The sequence below is a fragment of the Penaeus monodon genome, chromosome 14, assembly GCF_015228065.2.
Source record: "Penaeus monodon isolate SGIC_2016 chromosome 14, NSTDA_Pmon_1, whole genome shotgun sequence".
Lineage (NCBI taxonomy): Eukaryota > Metazoa > Arthropoda > Malacostraca > Decapoda > Penaeidae > Penaeus > Penaeus monodon.
Window position 1 is genome coordinate 19,575,114 of NC_051399.1, and position 7,531 is coordinate 19,582,644.

The following is a 7,531-nucleotide window of genomic DNA, read 5'->3' on the forward strand; positions in this document are numbered from 1 at the left end:
CGCTCTAACGTCCTGCGGCGCGAGCGCATCCCGACAGTACTCCGCCGTCGCCACTGCCCTTCGCGCGGCTGCAGAGAGCTCGCCTTTCCTTGTTGCGACGTTTGGAATTAGTAGGGCCAAAGTGAATACGTAATTAGTAAGTCCATCTTGCCTTCTCATTATGTTTAATTAGTTGTTATTATCATTCATGAATGTGGATGTCCCTACAATCCTTCACTAAGGGCGAGATCGGGTTAGCTTTTCAAGTAGTGTATAAATATAGCGGCAGCGAGGGTCGTCATCAACCTCTTATGTATCTATCGTCAATCATCACCAATCTGTAAGTACATCTTAGCTTCAGGGGAAAACGGGATTATTATTTATTTTTTATTTTTTTTTTGCCGCTAATAATACAAAGGAGGATCCTTTCGCATTGGTTACAATAATACGTTTGCTGTAAAACACTGGGTCTGTCTGCTTCTGTGTTTAGAGTGATCACTACTTTTTGAATGAAGTTAACATCTCTAACATTGTTGATGGTGACACTGGGGGTTATAATTACAATATTCATAGTAAAAGAAAGAAAATTGTGATCAAAGTAAAAATTGTGAGATAAAACAAAATCAACAATGATAATAATGAATACAATAATAGCGATGGTAATAACAATAATAATGATAATGATGAAAACGATGATGCTAATAATGAGGACGATGATAATGAAAATAATGATGATGATGATGATAAGGTTGATGATGATGATGATGATGATGATGATATAATGATAATAATGAGAATAGAATGATAATAACAATGAAAATGATACTACTACTACTAACAGTAATAATAACAACAATACTGATTATAACGATGATTAGTTATTATAACAACAGGAGAAGTGATAATAATAATAACGATACTAATAATGGTAATAATGATTCTACTAGTAATAGTAATAATGGTAATAATTGTAATGATAATGATGATATTCATAAAAATAGTATTAAAAATTATAACTTTAATAGCAATAATGGTAATGATAACAACAACAATAACAACAACAATAACAATAACAACAACAACAATAAATAATAATAATGATAATAACAATGATGATAAAAACAACATTAATGATAATGATAATTACAGTAACGATAATAATACAAAAAGATAATGAGAGCAATTATAATAGTAATAATAATTATTAAATATATTTTTTATTAGTACTAGTAGTAGAATTATTATAACATATTTTTTATAATAATGATACTAATACTTGTAATTATAAAAGTAATGATGATGATGATGGTAATAGTAATAAAAGTGATAATAATGATTATAATGATAATAATAAAAAGGACAATATTAATGATAATAATAATAATAATAATAATAATAATAATATTGACAACAATGATAGAAATTATAATAGTAATTATAATAACAATAATAACAATGATAATACCAACAAGAACAATAGTAATATATTAGTAATGATATAATAACAATAATATTTAAAGGACAATAATGCTAATGATGATAATAATAAAAATAATTTTAAGAATGATAAAAAATATAAAATAAAAGCAGTAACAGCAATCGTGATAACAGTGATAATGACAAAACAACAATTGCAATGGTAAAAATAATGACTATAAGAACGATGATAATAATAATAATAATGATAATAATATTGATAATGAGAATCAATAGAATGATATTGAAAATGAAGATGATGATATATAACTTTTACATGATAATCCTTATTATCATTATTAATATTACGATGATTATAATTATGATTATGATATTAGTAATAATTATGATAAATAATGATAATTTTAGTAATAACAATAATAATAATAATAATAATAATAACAACAATAATAATAATAATAACAATATTGATAATAATAATAATAATAATAATAATAATAATAACAATAACACTGATAAGAATAATAATGATAATAATAATAATAACAATAATATCAATTATTATCACAATCATAATAAAAAAAGAAAAATACTATTACTACTACTAATAATAATACTGATAATAATAATAATGATAACGATAATAAAATTATAAAAGCAATAAGAATAATGATTATAACAATGATAATAATGCTGATAATAAAGATCATAATGATAGTAATACTACTGATAATAATACTAATTATACTAACAATAATAATAAAATAATAATAATAATAATAATAATAATAATAATAATAAAATGATAATAATAATAATGATAATGAATTATATTATGATGATGATAATAGTAAAAAAATAAAATAAAGTAATAATAATATTAATTATTATTATTATTATTAATATTATTATCATGATAATAATAATAAAATGATAATAATAATAATAACAATAATAATGATAATGATAGTAACAATAATGATAAACAATATTATTAATAATAATAACAAACAATAATAATAATAATGATTATAGTGATTACGATACTGACAATAATATTTGAATTAATATTAACTATAATATGGTTGGTGATGATGCTGATAATGGCAATAATAATAATGATAATAATAATAATAATGATAATAACAATAATAATAATAATAATAATAATAATAATAACACTAGTAATAATAATAATGGTGATAATAATAATAATAGGAATAATATAATAAGAATAAAATTATAATGATACTGATAATACTAATACTAATACTAATTTGTATTATTATCATTATTATATTTTTGTTATTTTAACAACAGTGATAATTATAATAAGAATCATATTAATACCATTAACAGTAATGATGATAGCAATAATTATAATAGGCTTAATTAAAACAACAACAACAACAACAACAACAAAAACAATAATAATAATAATGATAATGATAATAATAATAATAATAATAATAATAATAATAATAATAATAATAATAATTTATTATTATAGTGATAATAAGAAAACAATAATAATGAAAACACTCATCATAACAATAATGATAAATATATAACACTGCCCACAAAGATAATAATTAGCAATAAGAATGATAAGTATAATGATAATGATAATAACATAGATAAGATTATCAATGATATTAGCAATTATAATAATCATAAAAACAATAATAACAATGGTAATGATGATGATGATGATGATGATGATGACGATGACGATGACGATGACGATGACGATGACGATGACGATGACGATGGCGATGGCGATGGCGATGACGATGACGATGACGATGACGATGATAATTATAAATATAAAATAGTAAGAATATAATAATAATTATTATCACCATAACAAAATTACAAAAGTTAACAACAACAATAATAATAACAACAACAATGCTAGTAATAATAATAATAATAGCAATGATAATAATAGTAACAGTAATGATACTGGAAATAATTAATGTTATGGGATTATTACCATCACTGATAATATTGTTAATGATAATATCAAGTAGCACTGATGAGCATCATAACAGCAACATTAACAAATATTATGACAAGAAAAACAATGATAATAGAGTAACAGCAATAGTAGCAAACTAAATGCGAAAATAAGATACTGATCATAATTATGATGATTTAAACAATACCGATAGTAATGGCAATGGCATTAAGTCTGAAAAGGTTGTTGCAATAAAGATATTATTTCCAGGTGAACTTTAATTTTCTTTTTGCAGATTATGGACTTGCAAGCCAGCCTCACCTCTTCCTGGTTTGTTCGTGTGCTGCTCATCCTGATTCGTCTGTCAAGCATTGAATCTTCATTTGCAGCCTTTCTGACTCGCCAGCATATGACCAAAACGTCCATTCCTTTGTCATCTTCAAAGAACATGGATAACGACATGGTTGGGGAGAATTGCTGGAAACACTAAGACCCAATCTGTAGACATGAAGTCGGAGAAACTAAGAAATCATGCTGAGAAATGCTTGGAGTACTGTGGTAACGATCTGCATCTCAAATCAATAGTCAACAATTGGATAAGGCTGTCAGATAGTAATGCGTCTGCTGTTCAGTGTCTTCTGAAAATATCGGAACTACAAGGCAAAGTTTTAAAAGATACATTCTGGTTAACATCAAACGGGGATGTATTAGTATACATAGGAAATTCCTCTAATATCATTATCACTTGGGATATTCTCCTTGGACCAAAAGATCTTAGAAATCATGTTCCAGTGGATAGGCCCAATACTGCTCTTGGTGGTGATATCAGGAAACCTTCTTGTTTTGGCAACGATGGTTTGTAACATGAGTAGGCAAGATCCAAGATGGATAGTAAGGGCTTCCCTCGCTATCTCTGATTTTTTAAGAGGCAGTTTCGTCATGACAATGGCAATTAGAAATGCCACGTGGCTTATGACGAACATTCCACGCGCGCCCAATGTGAACTACACCCAAGGCATGGAATTTTCTGAGTACTTGTGTCGATCTCTTGCAATTGATACGGTTTACTCGAGCTTCTGTGCCGTTCTCTTTGAAACAACCTCAGTCATGTCACTTCAGTGCCTGACCTTCCTTGCAGTAGAAAGATATTTAACATGTAAGTATCCACAAAGAACAAGACAAACACCCGGTACGGTCAAAGCAGTCAGCATCGGTATGTGGAGCATCGGGCTAGGACTCCCTCTGGTGATTATTTTCACCTCAGAAGAGAAACCAGGATGTGGATTTTTCGATCCGTCTACTTTGCTCTTTATTCTGTTACCTAGAGCCGGATTTGGCCACGCGCTACACTATTTGCTAATATTCTATATGGCTGGGCTTTTTGTGTGCACCGTCTTAGTATTATTGATGACTATGCAAATATTCATAGCAAGTTCAAAGGAGGACTTGGCAAATATCATGAAGCAAAGTTCACCGTCGCTTGTGGAGCAACAGAAGAGGGAAGACCATGTTATCCTGATGACGATGAAAATGATGCTCGCACTGCACCTTCTGAGTGTCAGCCCGCGCTTCCTTCTGCTCATCCCCGGCCTCCGAAGTGAAGGGCGGTTTTTGTACTTCCTTTTCTGGTGGATCTTCCTACTTGACTCATCCTGGCACTGGTATGTCCTCAATTTGCGCAGTCGGGTCTTCCAGGATAATCTCGCGAGGCTAATCCTACGGTTCTCTAGGTTACCCAGGTCTTTCAGAGCAACGCTGGAGTCCAAGCTGTTACCTGACGCATGTCTCACTGTAGAGTTGGGTCATATTTGGCAGATGATGGAGTCTGAGATTAGTGGGAGAAATCAGAATCATCCAACAGAAAATCTCTCATGATTGTATGCATTACATATTCAGTATAATCGGCTCAGATGATAGCCTAGTACTAATTGTATGATGACTAATTTTAGAAAGATTACTTGTTTTAAGAAAATTAGATTGACAATGTAATATTCAATATTCTGTACCTTCACCAGTACGATGATAATTATAACAGTGGTTAAGGAAATACTGACAATGATAATAACAAAAGATGATAATACTGATAAGAACAGAGTAACATTAACTCTTAAATAATGATAGAAACATGAACTAATATTAATACTACTGATGAAATCCAGCTAATAAGAAAAACTGTAGTGATGGTAATAATGGTTATGCAGATATTAATGATGATAATATGAAAGAAAGGGTGGTACTGTTAATGTTAAAATGGTAATAATAATAATGAAAATATATAATAATTATAAAATGATAATAAGAATATCATTATAAAGGAAATAATGATCGATCATGATAATAGTATATGAAATAAAAGTGATGGCAATGGAAATAATTCTAGCAATGAGCTAGTATTAATGGTCCCAAAAAAATAAAAATATAATGGTAATGATAATAATGATAATGTAATAATGGGCATTTATAACAATAAAATATTAATGATAATTATGAGATTAATAATGACAGTTTAAATTATAATGATAATGAAAATGACAATAATAAAGATGGTAATAATCATGATGAAAAAATAATGATAATGAGAATAATGATAACGGTAATCGTTACAATAATAATGATTATGATAATGATGAAAAAAGCAACAACGATGATAATATTGTTAAGAATTACAATAATGATGATGAAAGATAAAAATAATGATAAAGATGATAATAATAATAATAAAATAATAATGATGTTAAAATTAATATCAGTATCAAAATCAAAGCTAATGTTAATGTTAATATTTAAAAATGAAATCAGTGATAATAAAAATAATAATGATAATGATAACAATAATCCATAACAAAGATATTAATAATAATAGAACTAAAAATGATAATGGTGAAGAAAATAATGGTGATGCCCGCTGCTGCTGATGTGTGAGAGATGATGATGATGATAACGATGATGATAGTAATAATAACAATAATAAAAACAATGATAGTAATAATAATGATAATAATAATAATGATAATAATAATAATAATAATAATAATAACAACAACAACGACAGCAATAACAACAACAATTAAAAATAATGACAATAATAATGATAATATATAGTAATAATATAGTAATAATAATAACAATAGAAAATGAAAATAATGACGATAACCAGAAATAAATGATAACAACCACAACATTAACATAAACGACAATAATGATAATGATAATGATAATGGTAATAATAATAATTATGATAATGATAATACGGATAATGATAATAATAATAATGATACTAATAACAATTATGATGATAATAGATAATAAAATAAACAAATAGATAAATAATGATAATAATGTTATTTATAAAAATGATGATGATAACAATAATGACAGTGACAATTATAACAAAACGATAAAAACTAAGAATAAGAACAATGACAATTTGATAACACTAATGATAATCATGATAACAATAACAATAATAGTGATAAAGATAATGATAAAAATGGTAGATGGCAGCATTATAATAATGATAATGATAATAATAATGTTAAAATTGATAATAGTAATAATAATAATAATAATAATAATAATGGTAATAATAATGATAATGATAATGATAATAATAATAATAATAATAATAATAATAATAAAAAAATAATAATAATAATAATAATAATAAAAAGAAGAAGAAGAAGAATGATAATGATAATGATATAAATAAAAGTAATAATAATAGTAATAATAATAATAGTAGTAGTAATAGTAGTAGTAGTAGTAATGATAATAATAATAATAATAATAATAATAATGTTAATAATGGTGATGATAATGATGATGATAATAATGATAATAATACAATTACTACTACTACTAATATTAGTAGGAATGATGATAATGATGATGATAATAATAGTAATAATAATAATAATGATAATGATAATAATAATAATTAATAATAATAATAATAATAATAAAATAAATATAATTTAATCATAGTAACAACAGTAGCAAAAGAAATAATAATGATAATCATAATAAAAGAAGTAATGATGATGATAATAATAATAGTACAAATTATGAAATTGGGTGTTAATAATAATAATAATAATGACAGTAATAAAAATGATTATAGAAATAATAATAAGGATACCGATAGTAATAAGGATA

General features: G+C 25.8%; 1 pseudogene; it reads left to right on the top strand.

The window, feature by feature from the left end:
- Positions 1 to 191: 191 nt before the first annotated feature.
- Positions 192 to 5,399, top strand: LOC119580612 (annotated as a pseudogene).
- The last annotated feature ends 2,132 nt before the right edge of the window (positions 5,400 to 7,531 follow it).